Consider the following 24330-nt stretch of genomic DNA (forward strand, 5'->3'; position numbering starts at 1 on the left):
TGAAAATCGAAAGGACTCATAACTTCAAGGCAAATAGCTCCTTAATTTAAAAGCATCCAGACTTTCACATACCCTGACAATTTCTGAAACGAGAAAGGCTGACATTATATGTTATACTGGGTAGGACAGGCATGCAATGCCTCCCCCCACCACCACCACACACACTCTATTGCAGAAACTTCACAGTGGCAGAGAGCTAAGAAGAAAACAAAACTCTGGGCTCACCAATATTACTAAGCATTTTAGAAATTCCTCTTTAAAAGTTCTTATGGAAGAAAGACATCATCGAAGGTCACTGGCACATTAAGTATGAAGAAAAACTTCTTAATACTCTCTTTAGTGTAATCAAATTTCATCTTGTCAGCTAAATCAGAGAGGAAGTGATCAGTTTAGAATACATCAAAAGATCTGCATAGATTGAAAATGAAATCAAAATTCGTTTTGGTATCAGCAGTGGTTAAAATGACATTCTAATTGCTCACGAATCAAACATCACAAAGCTTAGTGTGTAATTTTAATCATTGATGAGCTCCAGGTTAATTATCCTCGTGGCATGCATGCAGCTTTTAAAACCTTCCGAAATAATCTGCTAACCATAAGCATGAAAACCTAATAATTTTCTAATTAGTCCACAAACATTCATGTTTACCTTTGCATTTACCAAATCTACACAAACAATGTGTACATACTGAAGGCAGCCAAAATGCCTAAAATATAATCCCCTGCTGGACTGAAGGAAAGGAGGAAGGCAGGAAGAGACTAGAGATGTGCTGGAAACAACATGGTAAATAATACTAAATTAATGATCCTACATTAAAATGTAAAGTTCCGGAACCCAAAGTGGTTTTGTTTCTTCCCTATGATAAGATAATGCTGTGGGCTTGACGCATGTATCTTATATGTGGAAGAAGATACACCTTAATTACAAAGAGTGAGTCAAGTTCCCAAACACTTTACAGCTTTGCAAATGAGGTTCTGAGCAATTATTATTATTTAAATTCTGTTTTATCTATACTCCTAGAACAGTTCTCACCCACAAAACACTTGCTAGAATTATTACACACACGCTGAATGCACCTCAAGTGAGTTGTATGTGACGTGCAGTTAATAATTTTGGCCAGATGCCGTCTACAGTGTATCATCTCAAAATTTCTCTCTATGATGTAGATCCCATCTTTTTATTCTATGTTAGTAGAGCAAGAAATAACTTTCAAAAAAGTAACATTATTGCTACGTGAAAATGATTATGAAAACTACACTAAAGAATCCATTACAGGTCAAAGCAATGTGGTCGGATTTATTTTGTTACAATACTCCCACATAATTTTACACAAAATTGCCTATCAATTTCTCCTCAACAAGCTACACATTAACAAGAAACTAAGTCAAATACATAGTAAGTCTTCAATATAATCAAATTTACATTTCATTCCAAAAGCAGCAACAAAACTATCTGAATTGACAGAGCTAGTAAGAGATTACCTGATTTTTTAATTTGTAGCTATTGTCTATGACTATGGCAATGCTTACCAGTATATTTTGATGGAATCACTTTAGTTTGTGGAGTTAAGAAGTTATTTAGATCAATATGTACAGTGACACTGAATATGATGCTAAGTGATTTCACTGTCATTGATGTCAGACGAGATCTTTCTTTTATCAACGTGACCCATTTAGGAAATGTATGCAAAAGTTTTATAAGCCCCAGTAAAAAGACCACAAAGACAACCATTTAACTTAAACCACAGAATTCATTCCAAAATGACTGCGTAACAAGTAAACTCGCTATAAAAGTTGCTTCACCATTTAAGCTGGTTTCTATTTAGTCCTCACCAATTTTCATTCTTTACTGCCAAACACCCTATTTTTAAAAATCACCAAAGTCTTCAAGAAATCCCAAAGAGAAAATCTAATATAATCTTAATGCTAAATTCAGAAGAATACGTACCTGCTGGTCTGCTTAGAATATGTGTACACATTTTTTGGTATTCTCAGTATTTCACAAGATCAGTGACTTTGATCATGTAAATCCCTTTTTCGGAACTAATGGACAATATGCAGAAAAGAACTTTTATTGCTCGCTCTGCCTTGCCTTCCTCCTGCAGTCACTGCTGCCTCAACTCTGCTCTGCTAAATGACCAAACCCACCTACAAGGAGCCTGGCTAATGAAAGGGGTGCTTTCTGAACAATAGAAGAATTCCTTTGCATTCAGAAAGCAGAGTTCCCATTAGAACCCAAAATCAGAGAGGCCAGTTTTACCTCTGTTTTTTAATTGAGATTGTCCCAGCCCTCCTCTACGGTCCAGTGAGACAGTGTTTGTGAAATGATTAAAAAGAACGTGATCTGATCAAGAGGACAGAATAATGGGAAAGGAATGCTAGGTTAGCCACTCTGCTAAGTGCTGGGAAAGAAGACCAATGTGCCCCTCAGCCTATTGTTTTTATTCTCGTCTGCTCTTTAGCCATCTCCTAACAAACACTCGGAGTCTTTATGTAGTTCATTTCAAACAGGTTAAAAGTTGTCCACTTACAAGAGAATTTGGTAACAAGTTACAAATTCTAAAAAAAAAAAAATTGAAAATAAATAAAAATCCTTGAATTATATCAAGTTTCCAAAAGGTCATCACTGTCTCTGCTGTGGCCTTTTCCCCATTCCAAATCCTCTATCAATATGTCATAGTGAGTTAGGCAAAGACAAAAGAGAGGCGCAGTGTGAAAACGGCACATATATCTAATCCTGACAAAGCAATGAATAGACCTTCACAAGTATAATTATACTTGTTTATTTGTTGCCACGTACAGAGAACTGATGAAAAAAATCCATCAAAGTGGTATTATGCAGACACCAAGAGCTTCTTTTCTTTGGTTGCTAAAGCCACATTGAGGCTTAAATTCCTTATTGTTAAATTCAGAAGAAAGAAAAAAAAAAGATTTTTGGCTGGACTTTTTCTTTTTTTTTTTTTGCATCAGTTGCTGACAGATCTTTTGTGTACTGAGCTGTATTAGCTCAGAGTGCTACCTCATTTCTACCCATGTTGGAATTCATAATTACAAACTACTGTACAGAAGCTTTTAAAAGGGTGTGGTGTGCTGGCCGAGAGAAGAGGATGTGAAATTGCCCTTTCTCACAGTCTCTCTTTTGATATATCAAAACACAGGTAAAGTACCTGTGTGAACGCACCAGTTAGGTCAGAATACATCTTTGATCTCAGTCTTTTAAGTTGGTGCGAGTGCTTCTCTTTAGTCAGCTTTCTCTGCAATTTGCTTATTTTAGTATATGTTTAGTTTTTCATAAAAGATTGCATAACATCTTTCCCATTGCGGTATTAAGAAACATTAGCAAGAAGGAAGGCAAATACAAGGATGTCAAAGGATTGAAAATATTAAGTAAAAAGATTTCGACCCCAACTATTAAGGAGCCATTATGTTCCAATAGACACTAAATCAAATAACTTAATAAAAGCACATTTTTAGGGGTGGGGGGTGCGAGTAAGCTTTTTTTTTTCCCCTTGCGGGATAGAAATATATCAAAGTAAAAGCAATCTGCATAGTTAATGTTTGTGAGCTTTACAATTTAAAACAGAAAAGCTGTAATTTTTCTTTGCTGGCAATCTGGAAACACTCTGGAGTTAATTACAGCTGATTCGGAGTGAACCACACAAACAAAGACCAGTCTATGTCCAGACAATTATACTGCATTAACCAGCTTAGAGCTTCCTGCTGATGTTTCAGGCTCTTCTGTTACACCCTTCTACCTTCCCAGCACGAGAGAAAATGCTTCTGCAAGAAGGAATTAATGAAGAGAACTGCAAAAGAATGTGTGACGACCTCTCCTGACACGGCACAAACTTTCCACCCATGTCACGACAAAGGGGAGAAGGTAATTAAGTTTGAATAGAAGGATGTAACCAAATATATGAGGCATTTAAAATAAGCAAATTTTTAAGGAGGGAAAGTTTACAGAGACAAATATGAGTGCAAGTCAACTAAGTCATTTTCGCCAGTTTTCCTCATGAAAATCTAAATGAGCTGTTCAATGCAGATAGATTTCCTTCTCTGTTAAGGGGACCCTTGTGATTGATGCTGAGTGGTCTTCTTCCTCTCTGTCTTTCTCTTTCTTTCTCTTTTTCTCCCTCTCTTCCCACCCTGATTTTCCCTCATTCTCTCTCTCATCTCTAAACCTACCTGGACTTTACACGACAATTACATGTCATTAAACACATGTGTTGGAGAACTAAAGAGCAAAGGTACACTTTGCCAATGAGTCCAATAGTTGTTAATTTGATTAGTTCTGGGAAACAGGAATTTTACTCAGTTTTCTTCACAACTTTAATCAAACTCCGGCTACTTTCCTTAGAGAGAAGTCAATAATGTCTCCTTAACCAAATTACATTATTATATGACTCATTTTATTTGTTTGCTTCAGGAAAATTTCATAATCAGTGAGCAAGATGGACCCATACTTTAGCTATCCTCTGTAAACAAACTTTGGTACTTTTAACCAATCTAGTTGATTTCTAATTTTCTTATTCATTCTAATTGAAAATGAATAGTTTGCATTGGCGTGAGACAAGGACATGAACTGTAATTATGTTCAGTGCCTCTTTCTGATTCTTTCTTTGATACTGTTTTGCTAGTATTCCAGCTGACACTGAGGCTTTGTGGTGATTGCTTCATTAAAAGGTACCCATGTCCTAATCAGCTAAAGCATTACTAGAAAGCTGTTGTTTGCCAATACTGTGAGAATATACCGGCTCTTTTTTTTTCTTTGTTTCTTTACACAAGAAAAAGGTATCTCTGAATGCCAGTTACCCAGCTATACTTAAGTATTCATCATCTTCCCTTTGTCTCATCTATGCAAAGTGGGATTAGAGTTAAATGACTGTAAGATCCTTCTAATTTTTCTCTCCTAAATAAATATTAATCTACAAATCAATCAAGTGTTATATTAAAACACATATAAATATACTCTAGAAATACTAAAAGGTTGTGTAAATTACCCTCAGTTTTACAAAGTATCTCAATAAAAGACAGAATTGTTTTCCCTTCTCAAGACCCCTCTCCTTCCATCCCGAGTATATTTCAAAGTTCAAGTAAATAACACTTCTAAATATAAAGCTTAAACGTGGAACCTTTTACTTTTCCTTGGAAAAACATGGACCGCTTCAATCATTTCTAGAAATTTATAACTCATATTTGCCATGTTTTTGATACTTTTATACGTCTAATCTTTAAAACAGAACTGACTGATCTCTCTGGCATATACGAAATCTAAGAGCGTTTAGTTGACAATGCTTTGAAGTTGTCACACAGGAATATTTTAAAAATTCATCTTAGTTGGTTTTATTAAGGTGTATATAACTATAGAATATTTGGCTTCAAGAAGAGATTTACCAAACTAGTGAAAACATTCCACATATATATTTATCTCATATACAATATGAAGACAATATATTCTAACATAGACATGCATTTTGTTGCTTCTTTGTCTGTTAATATATAACATTCATTATTGAACTACTGATAACTAAATATTCAAAAGAGAAAACAATTGTAGAATTATTTATATTTCATGGTCCCCACAAATGTGATCTCATAACCAATATAATAATAAGTGTAATAGTCTACGTACATTCTTTTTTTTTTTTAAATGTCATTCTTTGCAGGCTAAACCTACCATAATTATCTTCATAAAACTAATCACAGGCCACATATCCCAGCAAGCGTTCCTATTCCCTGAGCAATGATTTCACATGATTTCAAAATAGTTTTAATGAAGAAAGTTATATGCGTAATTTTTTAAATCACTACCAAGTGCCTCTTACTATACAATCCTCTTAGAGTCTACAAAATACAAGTCTCTTTTCATATCCCATGTAAATATTTTAAATCATTTTATATTAAAAACCACATTAGGACTAACATAATAGAGAACATAAGTGGAATGCAAGTTTTCTTCTGGATGAAATATTGGCAAATTTATGTTTGATCACTAAGATTAGTTGGTTATTTTATTTCAATTATGAAGAACCTTTTGTTTGGGGTTTTATTTTTATTTTTTATTTTTTGGCCTGAAAGTTGATTTGACTGCTGTCCATAAGTGAAGTGAGCAATTCAGTAATTAACTTTTGTGTTTTAAATGTATGAACTTTAATTAGATTTCATTATAAACAAACAAACGTCAACCATAATTATAAGCTCCTTGGTTTACCCACATATTATCCCTTTTCAAACAAACTTGATGTCAGACAAATTAAAATCAAGCAGCCAGCAATTTTGAGTTGAATTTTACATGATCTGCTGGTAACCTGATTACTTTAACTTCAATATCATTACAGGAAAAGTATTTCAGGAAAAATAATGACAAGAATTCCAACAGGAGACAAGCTTAATTGTATTGATTCAAAAGACGCATGTTCATAGGAACCATGTTGAAGGAATAATGTTATCTCAAATCTACAGTTTCTATTAAAATGAAATTGTCCAGCATGAAAGAGGCAATTAAGATTAGTGTCTGCAAAACTAGAGATACTAAACTAACTAAATAATTATCTGGGCCCAATTATCTTATACTTTAAGTAGCAAAATATCAGTGTGGAGCAACTATAAGGCATGAGGTCTGCAGGTTTATTTACTGACTGGTGTATCTATTAGGACCAAGAACAAGTGGAGCTGTCAGGACATAATGAAGGTAAATGATTAGTTAGCACCAAGCCTGAACTCTTCTTCAATGCAATAAGAGTTAATTAAAGTTTACCACCAAACATCAACCAAAGCAGGATGTTGATCAGGTTTCAGCATTAAGTGCAAACAGACAATAGTTGGCAGCAATTAGCGCAGCTATCAAATGACATGCAATGATAATTATACATTTAAAACAGCTAAAGAGCTGGGGGAAAAAACTAATCAGCCTCTTTGACGACAAATCCTCAAAGGGCAGGAAACAGGTATCAGATTATTTCACTTTAACACTGTAAATCAATAGAATTAAACAAGAAAAGGTTGTATGGGTACATTATCTGAAAGAGAACAGTTCACTGGACCCAAAATGAAATAAATCTGCTACTATTGGTCTATCAAAGATAAGAACCTCTGTAGCTAAAAAAAATAAGTTACTTTTCCATTAAAGTTTCTGAACGAAGTCTGTGGAAAGGAAGTTTAGCTTCTTGGTTTTGTGTAAATTCAACAGTGCAACAAGTATTTCACCTTAGTTATTGTTATTTAAATGAAGTATTAACTTCCACTCTAAGATCCTGTGAAAAGTACTTTATTCCTGAATGTTATCTTTGTGTATTCAAATATTATCTCCCCGAAAAGTTTTTAAGGTCAAAATTCTTTTAATGCAGCTACATTTAAAACAAAAGCTACATATACATATTTAGTGTAGGTCATTGCATTGCGGGTCTTCCCGTGATGCCATTCAAATCTATGACTCAATCTTGCTGAAATCAATGAGGCTGCATTCAACACACCCCTTAAAATAACTTTAATAAATCACCTCATCTTTTCCATAGTTTCTGGGCTGCGGCCTAGAGCATGTCTCCAGAAATGTGCCCATCCTCATGACCCCCACCTCTCCATTTTCCCAACTAATTCTGTTATGCTAAGGATTTGTACACAGTGTTGGCTAATCCCAGTATTTCCCTGGAGCTAAATCTAAGCCATGGCCGACTCCCAGCACAAAAATGTCTCTCTCCAAAAGCCCTTTCGCCCCCTTCAGCACTCATACACTCATTGGTCCTGACATTTTCACTTCAGCCATGACAAATGAGCTGATGACTCTGATGTGATTGCACGGGAGGATGGCTTTATCTAAAGATATATCATTAACTCTCATCACCATCTCCTAATATGGCTCTTCTGGGTTAATGTGTTGTGAAAATTTGAGGAAATTTTTGTGTAAATATACGCACTTTAAGTAGTAAGAGACCAACTTCATCAAAAGGAAAAAAGGAAAGCCAGAGTGGACAGGATCAGGGAGAAAAAAAAAAAAAACGACTAGCATTAACTAAATGTTGCTCTGGGGATTTAGTAACTCAACTCAACCCCTGCCCCAGTCAAACCAGCCAGCTGACTGTCTCTTAAAGGTCCCTTCCCCTCACTATGGGCTGCTGGAGCGGAGCATAATTTGCGAAGGAGCACAAAAAAAGCTTCTCAGAGAAACATGGCTAATATGTTTATCAACTGGCAAGCCCGTTTCTTTGTTTCGACCCCAGTGTAGTACCTGTTTTATTCTCAAACCTTTAATTTCCTATGTAATTAAATCTCTCTAAATTCATTTGAATGGGGAAAGGGATTGTCAAAACACATTTTACTCTGAGATCTTGTATTCTTCAAATGGAAAGAAGCACTATTTTTCCAACTCTTATTAAACGTGCAACTCTTCAAGCTTCAAAGAGAAGAGACAAGGAAGCCTTTCCATTTAGCATAAGTACCACAACCCTGGGTTAAGTTAGAACCCAAGTTCCAGCTATGTGGCCCTTGTTATGTCTACTATGGGGTTTACAGAGTAGAGACATGTTATAACCTCTTCTCTCAATTCATCTGAGGACACACAACCAATCAGAGTCAGCTGTAGCATAACAGACCTCAGGAAAAGAGGTCAGGCTTTCAGGTAAAGTGCTATTCACTCCTGGACCATGCAAGGAGCTCTTTATTCCTGTTCTTATTGGCATCAGTCCCCCTTTCCTAGAGCAAGAACAAAGCCAAGTGCTCGTGTGAGGTTTATGAATAAATCAGAGGTGAGCCACTTTAAGTGCTGCCCATGATTTCCTTGTTGACAGTGAGCACTTAAACAGGCTTCTATGACCAGCAACTTCTGGCAAACCATAATGATTCCTAATCTTCACCCTGCTTCATTTCAAGAACTCAATGACCCACCCCATTTTTCCTGCAAGTTTTCACCTTTCAGGCAATTCTTGTCCTATCTCCAGCTGCATAGCTTTACAATCCCAGAGCAGTCAGCCTGTCCCATGATCATCATAGAAATTGTATCCACTCAAAATCTTCCTTTGCTTGGGAAAATTCCACAAATAAAAAAATCTCCAACATAACAGAAATTATTCTCGTATTAATATTCTAGAATCTTAGGACATTGGAGGAGCTAAGCCAACTAAGGTGAAAAATGTTAAATGACATGCTGAAGGAGACACACACACACACACATACATTAGATTTCATCAGCTGCGCTCCATCGTTCTATGATGTTTCCCAGGAATTTCTCTGAGCTTCAGTTTCCTTATGGTTAAACAAGGGGATTGTGCTGTATTCCTTCTGATGGCAACAATCTATGGTTCTAATATAAAAACCCATTTAGATCATGCTGGAAGATAGTTTTCCTTATGGAATTTTCCGCGACAGACCCACGTTTTTAACATTGTATATTTCTTTTCGTCACCTGGATTTCAAGAAGAGAGGCAGATTCCAGCAGTATAATAAAGTTTTCTATTTATATTTTTAATTAATTATCATTTATTTTTTCACTTATTCAGCACCAAGGATTTGCCAGTAGTGTCCATCACTGTGAATACGGTGATTGAACAGACATGGGTGCTGTCCTCTTGGAGGCTGAAGTTTCTCTGAGGAAACACTTAAGCATCATGAAAAATGCTAAGATGCTAATTGTTTTTCTTTCAATGACGTATATCCTTCCCCATCAGTAGTCAATAAATGCTTACCCTTAAACACATGTGCTTCAAATGAATTGTCAAGTCCATGGCCACTTATAAATGCCCAGAACACAAAAGGCACACACTTTCATTTTTAGGAAAAACTTTAACAAAGATTGTGAACCACACATATAAATATTAGGCAAAAATAAAACTCAAAGCTGGGAAATTACAATCTAAATACACATATCTTCCATAAAAATATAAACAATAATTTTAACTGTGTATCTTACATGGATCACAATGAGAAATTACTACGAATTAAAAAATCAAAAACGATACTAGAAAAAGAGTTTAGTTTCTAGACAGTTCAAAAAATTGTATTTATAAATTTGTTAACTCCTATCATGATTCTTATCATCTTTGAACCTGGGTAGTCCTCCAGTGAATAACACATTATTATAAAAAGATGAAGGATCATGATCTCTTCCAAGAGATAAGCCAGGAGGAGACATAAGTTGCCTGTAAAATCCCCTAAGAAAAATTAAGAGCTCTATTATATTACTAGATTGTTAATAACTAGATATATTCTCTAGGTTGGTATAAATTTTGATCAACAGGATGCCATATAACAGTATCTATGCAGACTCCTTTCATGGCATATCAAAATACCATAATGCCAAGTATACAGAAAGGTAGTTCTATGGCATCTTATCCAGTTTGGGGAAATCCTCTAATTCAATGGCTTTCAAGCAGGTTGGGTCAACTTCAAGACTGAAATAAGCATTTTGGTCTCTTCTATTATTGTATACAATGGACAGTCTGGAATCTTGGGTTCATGTGGATAGACTAAGGTCTGAATTATTTAAAAATTGTTTCTGCTCTAATTTGCTTCTTAGAAAAAGACCCAGAAATGCATTAAACATCTAAAAGCCCCTCAGAACCAAAACAACTTGTGATAATAGAGCGGCAGATAATGAGATGGAGGACTATCCACCTAGACGCCATCTAGGTATCTGTCAAAGAGAAAATCTGAGAAGAAGGATGCTATCCCTTTTCCCGGCCTTGTAGGCATACCCATTGCCTAATTCCTCTCTCCTTCCCTTTTGGGGGACAGGAGCATCTCTACTCAAAGATCTAAGTAGACTTGCTTTATCAAATGCTCTTTAGTTGAGCATTACATTAAAACTAGCTCTTGAAAACAAAGACAAAGGAACAGAGGTTATCAAGTCCTGTAACATTCACTTATTTTAATGCCACAACCCTTTAGTCTTATGTAATCTCTACAACAACTTTGAGATACAAGTCAAGGTAAACTGAGGCTCAGCAAGATTAAATAACTTGGATAAGGTCATCCATAACAAAGAATTTAACCCAGGTGTCTAATACAGCTGAAACCATTTCTATTGGCCATTGAGTTGACAAAAAATGGAGTATATTTTCAAATATCTAAAACTTAAGTCAAAAAAACTCTTTTCAAAAGGAAAAAGGAATCCAAAGTGAACAGAATCAAAAAAGTGTCTTTAACTAAAGGTCATTCTTTCTGTCCACTATGCTGTATCTAAAACATCACAGCATTGTTGTTTACTTTCCTTACACGGAATAAAAACCCTTTTCTTCTCAACACCATGTTTGTAGTTATTAAGAATACATTTTAAGTCACTGAGATCATCAGTACTTTTATGAATCACAGACTCTTCTTGACCATTCAAAGCATCTGTCCAACCACCTACTTAACACAAAAATACGTTTACGGTCACAGTGATAAGAGGCCATCCAGATTCTACTCAACTCCTTTCAGTAACCGAGAAGTCCCTCAGAGGAGACAGCATCGCTGTTGGATTACCACTGCATATTCTCCTTTTCTTCTCTTCACTATTTCCACCACCTTCATATTCTGTCATGTAACAAACCCTTTTCCAAAGCAGCCAGTATAGTTGCATGACCATTGGTCCTAGAGTTGGGATATCTGAGTTCTTGTCCTGACGTTTTCCTACCTTGCTGGGTGACTCAACGCTTACTTCTCCTGAATTCAATAGCCCATATTTTGAAATGAACTGGTTGAACTGAGTAACTCTAAATCAGTCCCCAGTCTTCAGCATTTTGAGGGTTGCCCATTGTCTTACCACCCTACCTGCTCCTCTCTGTTGTGATCATGTGGGCCAGTTCTTAGAAAATGAAAGAAATTTAGTCTACAAGGGAAAAATTTCCCAGTCTACCCCTATGAACGTATCTAAAGAGGAAAGAGAGACACTAACGTGAGGAGAAGGTAGAAGAGTGTGTGTGTGTCAGTGTGTATGTCTCTGTCTGTACACTCCCAGTCTGTATCTACTAAACCAAAAAAATGACTCATTCTCAATTAATTAGTGGGCTCAAAAAATTTTAAATATTAATTGCATTATTCCTAAATGTATGGAGAAAAAGTACTAAGAACGGTATTTTAGAGAATCCACATTCATAAAGCCTTTCAGGTTTAATGAAGATACTTTGGGAAATGATTGTGTTTCTTCAATTTACTCTTCCAAGCCGGTAAATTTCAAGATTCTCCGTAAACTTCCCTCTTACAAAGTTTTGTTTTGTTTTTAACAGTACAACCAGGTGGCATACACCAGCTCATATGCTTTTGTATTTTAACATTGTTAAAGCTATGGATTTCCTTTCTTCTTTACAGTGAAGGAAAAGGATTTTATGGACAGTTATAAAATGCATATTTTAACCCAAAAGTCAATTTTCCCTAGTTAAAATGATTTAGATCTGAGTAAATACTTGCAGAACACTTTGTGTTTTTACAGCTAGAACACAATGGAACCTATAAACTCTGTCTTTAGAGGTACGTGCTATAATGCGTACCATTCAGAAATTATCAGCTGTGTACTGTCGTATCCCCAGGACAAGCAAACATTAGAAATGATCAATCATCTAAATATATGATGCTAGTGTGTGACCCTCTGACCTCAATGACTAAAACACCTACTCAGGACGTGTCTTGGACCATCAGGGCATTATGACAAATTAAGCAAGTCAAGCTGCCCAAATTCTTAAATTTTATTTGTTTATTTTTTTAATCTCTAGAATGTTAAAATGGCTAATTATATTAGAGATAAGCTGCTTGCCAAATATGACTTCAGTGTCAAAGCCATTTTTAAGTTGTGTGCATACATTCAAAAGTGCCTCAAAATAGCAAATATTTGATTTTACCCACAAACCTTTAAAAGAGTAGAGGAGTGGAGAGCAGCCGTTCCTGGACTGAGGATTGTATGTCAAACGTGAGACCATCTCAAACTTTCAAGGCAACTTGGGGACCTCTGAAACTAGGGAATTAACAGAACATCAAATCCAGCGAGATCACAAGGGACACAATCCTTATGCAAGAAAATAATGCCATTGAGCCCTCATTAAAAGACCATTCCGTCCTTAGCCATCAAAGACTGTGAGAGCACTAAGATCTTGGTTATATCATCAGGGATAACTAAAACAAGTGCCAAGAGAAATTGTGCACTTTTAGTTCTCACATGTGTCCATCTGTTCACATATAAACATATATTCTGCTTTCTGTCTGATTCCTAAAATCTTGATATCAGAAAACCCTGGGCTTTTGCCCATTTCCTAAGAATGCAGACATCACATAAGCTACTATTAACCCATGTGTGATCCACTTCCATGGTGGCTGGAAAGCTGCCAGTTACAACACATGGTGCTCAGTTAACAATGTCTTAAAATATAAATGAATTTATTTTTTAAATTAACACATTTTTCTTATGGAAATACCTTAATAAGCCATTCTGCATGTAAAAGAATAGCCTCCATGTGGATTTTTTTGTTCTTTTAAGACTTTTTGCAAGCATATCATAAAGTTAACCATAAAAGTTTCTGAAACAATCCAGAATTTCTTGACAAATTTTTAAAAGGAGTCTAGTAAAGAATTTTGGTGACTTTATATAACAAAGATCAAACACTTTTCCTTTACAATATTCTGTACTCAAGAGGCAACCCTTACACTTTAATTTACGTGAAAACACTTCTGATTTCCCAAGTTTCCATGTAGCCATCTTAATAGTACCTCAGCAACTGAACCGATAAAGCGATGAGGCAAATAGAAGTTCTACAATCTAACAACAAAACAAGTTAGGTGAATATCTGGCAAAATCTTTCAATTCTGCTCTGGGGCAGCCTACAATGGCTCATTTATGGTGACCCGAAACCGGAAAGAGCTTGTTCCAAATGTATACATATAAATAATTATCCACACTGCATTCGATTTACATATGTACAAAAGAACCAATTCCCACCTTTGAAAGTGTCTTAACACTTATGGTATTTTAACTGCCCTAATTATGGTTGAAGAAACATCATTAAGAGCCACGATCACATTGTCAACTGCTAACCAGTTACAGCCCTAACTGGTGACGAGCGAAAACCCTACTGAAAGTGTTTCCAAGAGTGAACGTACAGTACGTAGACACTTTTTAAGAGACTCATCTCTAAGTGAAATACACTCACAAAGCAACGTGAAGATAAATTAAATCCTACGAAAATAACTGTATCCTCCTCTACTGTCCCCTCCCAGCCACAAAAGCTGATAGGCCACTTAAAACACTTAACATTGCCAAAAGTCAGAATACACAACTCTCCAAAGTGAAGTGTTCCACCAACCAAGACAGCTATTTATAGCCGATGGGGGGAGGAACCCCCAGATATTCCATCATTAACTGAATTAAAAATCCACACCATACTACTGGCCCCTTCCAAAATAACTGTTTTTGCCAGCGAAGGGCTGGGAATTCTTGATACCCAACAGTCACTATCTGGCAAGCTTAGCGTGTTTCTGAAAACTCTTCTGCATACAAACCTCTGTTGATCACCCTCTCGCTGCACTTCTGTCATACATACTAGTTCCCAATGATGAGGAAAACTTGGGGCATCTTATAAAGTTGCTGAAATCTGAGCCCCTGCTTGTTTTCTCAAGTCTTGGACAAACATAACTTTAGAGAGAGCAGAGCATAGGCATAAAGAAAGAGGAGCTGCATTTTCATCTTCCTTTCATCTTAGTCATTCAGTCAGCCATTCAGGACCCTATTCAACAGAGCTTTTCATTATGCAAAAAAATGCTAATCCTTTTCCGATGCTTTCACACTTGTATAAACCCCCATTCCTTCAACTGAAAAGCAATTATATCAGTTTACCTTTCTGTCAAAAACAGGATTAATATTCCAATAACAGAATCTCCTTTCTTTTCCTATCTTTTTGCTTTAGGAAACTAGAGATTATTAGTAGAGGCATTCTTAGAACAAGAATACATTATTTTAAATATGATTATGTTCACCAATGGGTGGAAAAAGGAGAATAATCATAAGATGAAAAAGTCCTTGAGTTACTGCAGAAACTCTTTTCTGTGACAGAACTGACCTTCCCTTCGCAGATGCCCAAAGAGACTGAGGCTCACTCTGGTCTATTAATCAGAAACAAATTATGAAAGAATGTAGCTGGACTGGTTGACACTACCCCGTCTTGGGAGACTCAGTAACAGCCTAGTAACAATGTCCTCTTCATGGGTAATGAACAGCCATGACAAATGGGGCAGAGAAACTATTTATTTGCATATGCAAATTCTCACACAAGGGAAACATGTACAAACAAGTGTCATTGTAAGGTGGATTAGGCAAACAACGCTTTCTTTTTAGGACATTCTCCAGCCCAGAACATTAGTCAGCACAATTAAACCAGTCTCCATGGAGACTAATGAAATTTCACCATGGTATGAGTTAAATTAGATAGCTAGTTATGTGTTTCCACAATCCAACTTGAAATCCATTATTGTTTCAGAACAATACAGCAATTGTGCCTAGCTGATCTTTGCCAGCTCAACAAGCTCCTAAGTTGACAATTTGCATATGTTAATATAATTAAGCACTAATTACATGAAACTTGTACATATTCACATGCACTTTCCCTGGGCGCTTTTCAGTTTGAACCTTGGCCAAGTCTTTAACCCTTCGAATGGTCTTAGAGGAAAAATACTCTGCCTGTGGGTCCAGCCCCTAGGCAGACACAGAAAGGCTCCTCATTGCTAAACACAAAGCTTAACCTGGCTTCTCATATTTCTAGCAACAATGACAGAAAATATCCTGTGAGTGTGCAGGGGGCTAGGGATGAGGGAAAAGGGGGGATGGATTAGTCTTTAAAGACTCATAACGAGTATCTTCTCCTAGGAAGGCAGTAACACTCATTTCAGGAAAATGTTAAAGAATTTGCTCTCACGGACATTGTCGAACCTTGGGAGATGAAAACGGTTTGACAACAGCAAAAATAGCAAGTAGAAAAGGAAAAAGGAGCCAGCAGCACCTAATGAGCTTTACATAAATATATGCAGAGGCAATTAAGCAATGTTAATTACTATGACAGCAGTTAATTGAATATAATTAGATATTTTAAGCCACTGAATAAAGCATAGTTAAGATTAATTTTATTGAGATTAATTGTAAATAAGGATAGATTAACTCTGTGTTTTGACAGGCATAAAAAGTAGTTCTGCAAATTAAGCAGGAGCGTGGCCACCAGTCCAAAAATCATATATTATTTTAATGTCACACCTCAGAATCATCTCCTCAATAAACATGACTTTTCAAACCCAAACAGACAGGAATCTTGAAGAAAAACAAACAGCTTGCAGAGATTAAAGAGCCTTTTGTCCTTTTTCATGTGCATTTCTTTTAACAGACTAAATTAAGCGAGTCTGGTGTACGTTTTTTAGGAAGGAACATTTCACACTGAATGGAAAAAATGTTCTATCACATATGAAATTCGTGCAGCTGTGTGGAACTTGGTCCAGATGGTTTTAGACTATAAAACACCACCAAATGATAGACAGTAGGCCTTCCCAAGATTATGTGATAAAGTCACCATCTTTTATTTTGACCTCTCCAATTTCTGCTTTGTATTATTTCCAAGCAAACCCCATATTTTCTTTTACAATTGCCTTCCTCCAAGAGGGTGAAAAGAAACATTGTACCTACTACGTGCTAGAAATGAATGGAAAACAAATCGAAAAAGGCCTCCCTTAACAGATAGCAGCTAAATCATTCGGCCACAAAATGCCATCATAGCTATGACAACAACGTCTGCAGATGACAACACTTGACTCTGACTCTTACAAACAACGGTTTCTAGAAATATTTCTTAGGAAAATACTGCTAAATGAAAAAGCCTCCCAAATACTTTCACACCAAGCTAATTCATGCATACTCTTTAAGAAAATTAACACAGTTCTCAAGAATGCTGAAGAAATCACTAATAAGATAGGAACTTCATTGACTTTGAAATGAATCAATAGGTGATTAACATAATATTTTAAAGCAGCAGAATGTGTGTGTGTATATATATATATTTATTACATAAACATGTATTATATTTCCAATACCTCTTAGCTCTTAATCGAACAAGGATTTTGCGCTATCGAGTCTGCCTCTGCACTGCCTTCACATTCTTGAGGATGCCCTCAGTCTTTATAACGAAAATCCTAAAATGGTCTGTGAAACAAGACTAGGACAAGCCATTCTGCAGTGAAAGATTTTAAATCATCCAGCCTCTTCTAATAGACTTGAGACTTATTGAGGTAGAAACCATAAAAAATGAAGAAGGGAAATTTAATCCCTGAAATATTGATTTGCACATTAATATCATATAGGCAGAGGGCAATTTGGCTTCGTGGAAATGACACATTGTCGACCCTTGGTGAAGTCAGAGGCAATCTAACTGCTGAACATGTCTGAATCTCAAGAGTTATTAAGGGCTTCCCTTCTTGCCTTTATGACTTTTCTTCAGCCTACCAATGCAATCTTAAATGTATTATCTTTAAGAAATAATTGTAAAACCTCAGGGGTTTTCCAGTTAATGGAAGGAAGGCCAAACCACATCAGATTCTGAAATGCAACATTAAACCCTTGCAATCAACAAAACCACCTCAATTCTCATCCATCCAGTGCAGGATCTAATATTGTTATTAGAGATAATCAAATTTCATTGTGTAAATTTAGGCTCATGGTCAGAATGGAAGCAGTAGATTCTGCAATATTAAACAGCAATTTTCTCAGCCTCCTTTATGGTTTCCTTTGCTGGTGCAGCATCTTTTAAAATAATCCAACTAGCTCAAAATTAATGAACAGATTTGGGCGCATCTGCTAAAAACTGCAAAAGATTACAATAGAGCTGAACATGTTTCCTTCATTTTTAACTTGAAATGGCAACTTTCACTTCCAAGACCCTGAGCCCACTCTCCCTGTCTATCCCCACAGTTGGTGCCATTGCTTTGACTTACACAGTTGGTTTACCTGACCTTTCTTTGTTCCTTAGGTACATTTCACTTTTCAGATTTATGGTATTTCCCTCATATTTCATTGACTCTATCTTCATTGCCATAAAAATGAAAACACTTAAATATGAGTTTACTTTTGTAATCCAAAAGCAACCAGCTATTGAATAAAATACACAGCAATGCTCTCTCCCCAGTTTATGCCATAAATATTAAAATCGTTTTGTAAAAAAAATAACTGTAGAAACCTTATGATCCCCACACTGAAGCCAGGTGCAAGAGGTTAAAACAGCTGGCTAGCCATCTTTTATTTTTGTGTGCCTTCCTGCTGATTGAAACCGCAAACGTTAAGAACTATCAGACATTCCCTTAAGGATTTTTTTTTTTAAAGAAGGAAAAAAGAAAACCTTCATTTTCCTTAATATGCTCCTCTGTGGAGAAGAAAAACTCTAAAACACAATCAGCCACAGAGGCAGTGAAATAATCTCCAAGATCTCCTTTCTGTTGTATTTACAGCATCATTTCCAACAACTTCCATACACAATGGTTTTTATTCTTCAGTTAGAAAAGAGAAAAAGAGGGAAAAGAGAGAGAAAGAAGAAAGTCTGAGTTTGCTCTGTCAGTTTTGCCAGTAAATATAAAGTAAAACAAGTGTTGATGGCACCGAGAGTGTTACATACCCGGGCTGTGTTTTTGCATTGCTCTCAATGGAAGCGATCGATGCCCGTGTCACTGTCGCGTCCCAATCGCAGCCAAGTCTCAGTCTTAATCTAAGCAACACCCGAAAAGGCAGCGGCAGCCGCAGCCTCTCCCTGACTCTTCCATCCATCCACCCAACTAAAAATATAATACTACATATGAGCTTTAACCACTCCACGTTTATAGGGATCAAGCCACTGAAAATCCAGAAGAACACAATAAAAAAAAAAAAACCCTCCTTCTGTCTCTTGTCTCTCTCTCTCCTCTCTCTTTTCCTCTCTCCTCTCTCTCCTCTCTCTCTGTCTCTCCTTTTGCCATCTACATGATCCTTGATTAAACATGGAACAGAGTTAATAAAAAAAAAGGGGGGGGGAAGGACTCAAGGAGAGGAAATGCAACTGTCAGAAATCGGGACCGCCAGATTTCCTGGTGAACCTGCCTCTGTCTGAGTCAGTGTCAATCCACCATCTTCCGCCAGTGAACTTGTCTTTGGGTTTTTGTTTGGTTTGGGGGGGTTGTTGTTGTTGTGTGTGTGCTTTTTTTGGAAGGGGGGAGGGGAAAGTCAAGGTGGGGGCTGGAGGTGGGGGGAGTAGGGAGAATGTGTGTGTGTGTGTGTGTGTGTGTGTGTGTGTGTGTAGGGGTCGGGGTGGGGGGGTCCGTGTTTGCGATCTGAACCTTTGCTACCTACAAGGAGGGTGTCTCACCGAACGGTAGCTAAGACCTCGCCAGAACCGCGCGGAAGTGAGGAGTCGCGGCCAAAGGCGCCCGCCGGAGCCTCCTCTCTGGGCCGGACCCCAGCCCGAGCGGCCGAAGGAGCCCCCAGCCCGGATCGCAGGTAACAAAAGAAATACAATCCAGTGCACCGTCTTGGGGTGGGGGGGCAGGAGGGGTAACCCTCTGTAACTTGGGCATCGGCAGAGAAACTTTATACAATTCCATGAGAAATTTTATTTTATTTTTTCCGAAAGAAAAGAGCAGAAATGATGGGGGGAGGTGGGAGGGAGACAGAAGTAGAAGGAAGGCGAGACCCGACGCATTCCAGCCCCTCTTCCCTCAGCTGCTCCCGGCCGGAAGGCGCACTTGATGCCGGGAGAGGCTAGGAAGGTGAAGTTCGTTTGTATACACGGAACGCCTTTGGGGGGTCCGGGGAATAAATCCGTTCTCACCGCCGGCCCCAGCCCCCCAACACGCGCGCGCACACACACACACCCCGCTTGCCCCTTGCCTAAAAGAAAGGAAAAGATTCTGGACCCCGAGCCTCGGGCATCCCCGCTCTGGTCTACCGCCCAGCCGGCAGCGAAAGCGCCCCGAGAGAGCGGCGCGCCTCCCGGGTCCCTGGCCCCACGGCCCGGCCATCCCGCCTCCTAACGGACCTGCCTTCCATCCGCGGCGCCACGGTCCGCGCCGCCCGCGCCGCCGGGAGCAGCCCTCGCCGGGCCCGCCGCCACCCGCCCCGGCGCGCGGGGTCTACCTGCAGCCCCAGCCCCAGCTCGCGCCCCGGGGTCTTGGAACCCCCTGGCCAGGGCGCACGGAACCCCGGGCCTCCGCCAGGCCGGCGCGCTAAGCCCCTTCGGGGAACTTGAGAAAGGGAAGGAGGGTGGTAAGAGGAGGAAGGAAAACGAGGCAGAATGGGGGGGGGGGGAGGGTAGAGCAGGGAGAGAGGGGCTCCCCGCCCCACCGACCAACGTCCAAACTTTCGGAGGATGGGTGCGAAGGAAGGGTCATCCCGACCCCGGTGCGAGGGCGCGGAGCGAGCAGGGACCCCAGGCAGTGGCCGCGCCGGCGCGGAGCTGACAGCTTCCCCGCGCCCCGAGAAAGCCCCAGGCTCGCGGTGGAGACAGAGCCCGAAAAGACAGGAAAAAAGAGCGAAAACTGCTCGGCCAAACGTGGACGATCCGCCACTTAATCCAAAAGTTAAATCGCAAAAAACGCAGCCCCCCACCCCCCAAGAAAGTGGAAAATCAGGTCCCTCAGCGCTCCCTCCCTCCCTCAGCGGAGCAAATCCTCGAGCCAAAAAAAGGGGGAAAGAGATAGAAAAGGGGGGCAGAGCGGAAGAGATGGTCGGGATGAGGGGATGTGTGCGAGAGCGAGCTAGAGAGAGCGAGCTAGGGGCAGAGAGGGAGAGAGGCGGAGAGGGAGAGAGAGGGAGCGAAATATCAAAGATTGTGCAAGATCAGGCTGGAAAGATAATCGATACTCGACCTAAATTTAACACAAACTACTCAATAAAAGTTAAAGAAAAAACTTACTTTCCATTTCCCCTGCAGTTCCTACTCGATCTTCGCCTCTTTTTTGTTTTGCTTTTATTTTACTTACAGCTGATCACATCCAAGTAAAACGAGAGGGTTCATTAAAAAAAATAAAAAAAATAAAAAAATAATCCTCGAACTTTATTGGGTGAAAATAAAAACGCTGGAGCAGAAAGTGGGGGGCATGGAGCGGTCCTCGGGGGTCCGGGAGGAGTTAAAGCATGTGCCGACCGCGGTCTCGCTGTTTGGTTGTGAAGGGGTTGGGAAAAGGAGGAAAGGAAATGAAAATCCGATATGTCTTTATTCTGCTAATTATTATCGTTTTAGCCCTGTTTAAAAAAATGGCTGATTAAGTTGAGTGCGCATGTCTTTGTGTGTCTATTCCCGATATGCACTCTGGGAATGAGCGAGGAGAGCGAGGGAGAGGGAGAGAGAGGGGGGGAGAGAGAGGTGTAATTAGTGAGGTGATCAACATTCCCCAGACTGCAAATGACGCGCAGCCCCGGACTCGGAGCAGCCCGGAGCCTAGCGGCTTCCAAGGCGAGGAGCGCTGCGGCTGGAGCCCGGGACGCGGCGACCGCGGAGAGGGCAGGGGATGGGGACCTCCGGGGCTCGCACCCCACGCGCCCCTGCGCGCGCGACTCCCAAACTTCATTAGACACACACACACACACACACACAGACACATACTCAGCAAGGATGAGGGGGAAAAAATAAAACATAAATACCGCCCAAGCAGTGAATGCCCTTTAACCACTCGAAAAGGAATTTTTTTTAATGAGGCAAAGTAATTATTATCGAACCAGAGATTTGTTTACTAGGGAGGCTTTAAGCAGAAATATGAGTTAGGGCAATGAAGAGGTTTTCTCTGCCTAGTGTATCCTGCTACGTTCAAGAACGCGCTTTAATGGCGAGATGCGGGGGTCTGATCAGATATGCAGATATATGTAAATAAAGGGTGCCTGGGCTGTGTGCAAGACCGCTCTGCCTGGCCTGTTCCGAGGGAGGAATTGCACTGTGGATCCGCAGGCACTCTATTTAAACACGTATCTTTCGCTTGCCCGCGCAGGAGAGAAAACCCAGGGCATGGAAGATGGAAGCGGTTAGTTTAGGCAAAGTAAACTTTCAAATGAGAGTAAGTGATGGTTGCAAGGGGGATAGTGGGGGTACGGTTCTAGCCTTTATGTAATATTTTTGAATATTTCATCAGAATTGCATAAGTTCAATGTAATAGCTTTAAGAAGACTTAGGAAAAAAACCTTTCATCTTGCGAGTCTGTTGAATTATCTTTCTTGAAGCACATTATGATGAATTTTAAAACCCCACTACAGATCTCATTAGAATGAAATATACTTGGTATTTTCTGGTGCAAAATTTAAGGTGGCTGATTCTCATTTGAAAATCTAATTATCTCTTTCCAATATTACAGATGTGAATATGAGTGACACTTTCATTAAAAGATAATTAACTAAAACTAGGAATAGACATACTTTTAAATACCCCCTACTGAATATGGAATATATATATATATATATATATATATATATATATATATATATTCCATTGCTACTCAGATAGCATCTCGATACACTGCTATATCACAGGTCACAAGGAGACACCATCTATGTAATATTTCAAAAATAAGAATTCTAGAGAGAGGTGAGAGTAACAAATCAAAAAAGCTAAAAACAGGAAATACTTGCAATGTCCAGCTTCCTGGACAGGTGAGGCGTCAGCTGCTTTTGAGCTGACAGGCCTTTGAAGTTCTGGACCGCCAGGATCTGCTTCAAAACCTTGTCTTAGGCCTTAAGCACCGAATCTACTAAATACCAACAGAAAGGTTTATTGCACAAGCACTAAGGACAACAGAGGCTGCAGACACGCATCCTTGTGGGCCTGAAACCTCGCCTTATCAAGGAACATTTGGAAAATCCCAGGACTGATGCAAATAGGATTAAAAACCAAACAAAACACCTGGGAGGATAAAAGCATAGTCCTCAAAAGAGCAGACCCAGGCCCAGATCAGGAAAGCGGGTTGCCTACAGCAGCTGGCTAAGGTTACAATGAAAGTCCAGAGGCTTGGAGTGGAAAATAAAACCTAGATATGGTCTTTATTAAGAGAAAAAAGCAAATCACCACCTTAGGAATCTGGAGTCAGTGCGTGTACTTGTGTATTAGAAACCAGGCTACTAACCATTAACAGAAAGAAAATTATCTACCACTGCAAAGACTCCGTTCCAATGCAAACTTGTTTGGGAAGAAATCTGTTCAAAGTGGATGGCTTCCTAGATTTTGGAGTTACTTTGTTTACAGCCCCACCTTACACAGCAGCTGTGACACCCCTGTGCTAGCAGTGTCTGAATCGCACCTCAGTGGCATTTATCCATGTGCCTTAAGAAACATACATGCCCACGAGGGTAAAAGTTAAATGCTCCAAAACTTGCAAGTGAAGAAGGTGTTTATGTAGCGTTACTGTTTACCGAAAACACCCCAGAGAGCAAAAATTCTGGCTTTAAAAAACTATTGGGGGTGTGTGTATGGGGAAGGGGGTGAGAGCTTTTAAAGAGACTGAGGGGAAATGAAGGCAAGGAAACTTTCAGGTTCAAATCAGAAAAGATCAAGCCCTTTGCGGGAGAGGGCTCCATGTACAAGCTCACTGATGGAAAAACCATTTCCTGCGATTTCAGACGGGTAAATGCGTATGATGAAGGAAACACCTGAGAACAATAAGTCTGTTTCAGGCTCAGGTGAAGAAAGGGGTCTATTTCTGGCATGGAAGAATAGGGAAATGATGATCATTTCGTTTTCAAGTTCTCCTTCCTTTCTTTTGCCTTTTTCTCCCTGAAACATCATCAATAACGTTAATGTCATTAATGTCAAAACACCAAGCGTCAAATCAGGAAAACCATTTTAAAAATTTGGTGGCTATTTCTCCACTACGTCCCCCCCCCCCCCCCAACATCTCCCTCTTTTCTTGGAAAATACAGCTGTGTGTGTGTATGTGTCTGTGTCTGTGTGTGTGTGTGTGTCTGTGGGGGGGGGGCGATTATTGAATTCTAAGTAAGAAAACAAAAGGAAAGAAGATTTGCAAGAGGGGCGCCCACTTTTGCAATCTCTTCTGCGAGCGAGTATTCCCCCTCCTAGCGTGTGTGTTCCTTTTTCATCATCGCTTCGTCGTCCTCTTTCCCCTCTTTCCTGAGAAGAGATGCGGGGGTGAGGGTCGGGGGTTAATGGGTTGAGGGAAGGGGCAGAAAGGGATCGCCCCGAGTGCAGAGTCTCCTCCAGGGCTGGCCCGGGAGCGCGCCCGCGCCGGGAGGCTGGCCGGGGAGCTGCGGCTGCAGGTCCGCGCGGGCTGGGCCCGGAGGCGCGGGGCGCTGCGCGCGGGCAGGGGCGCGGCGGGGCGGGCGAGCCCGAGCCCAGCCCGCGGGCTGCTCCGGGGCGCGGGCGCGCTCCGCCGGCTCGACCC

At 39.6% G+C, this 24330-nt stretch overlaps 1 protein-coding gene and 1 long non-coding RNA gene across 8 annotated transcripts in view; one reads left to right on the forward strand and one right to left on the reverse strand.

The window, feature by feature from the left end:
* The window catches only part of ZFHX4 (zinc finger homeobox 4), a 174438-nt gene extending 153176 nt beyond the window's left edge, over positions 1-21262 (reverse strand). For 2 of the 4 annotated variants that reach the window (XM_070630410.1, XM_070630408.1), the window contains exon 1: positions 20865-21262. The gene's annotated coding sequence lies outside the window, so the exon portion shown is untranslated. Of the gene's footprint in view, positions 1-18596; positions 19094-20864 lie in introns of those variants that run through there. The other 2 variants (XM_070630409.1, XM_070630411.1) reach the window with 2 other exon arrangements.
* LOC103550942 (uncharacterized) overlaps positions 3802-24330 on the forward strand; it is a 60861-nt gene continuing 40332 nt past the window's right edge. For 2 of the 4 annotated variants that reach the window (XR_011542990.1, XR_011542988.1), the window contains exon 1: positions 19185-19450. This is a non-coding gene — a long non-coding RNA (uncharacterized lncRNA). Of the gene's footprint in view, positions 3881-19064; positions 19451-24330 lie in introns of those variants that run through there. The other 2 variants (XR_011542989.1, XR_011542987.1) reach the window with 2 other exon arrangements.

This window comes from Equus przewalskii, chromosome 8, assembly GCF_037783145.1.
Source record: "Equus przewalskii isolate Varuska chromosome 8, EquPr2, whole genome shotgun sequence".
Lineage (NCBI taxonomy): Eukaryota > Metazoa > Chordata > Mammalia > Perissodactyla > Equidae > Equus > Equus przewalskii.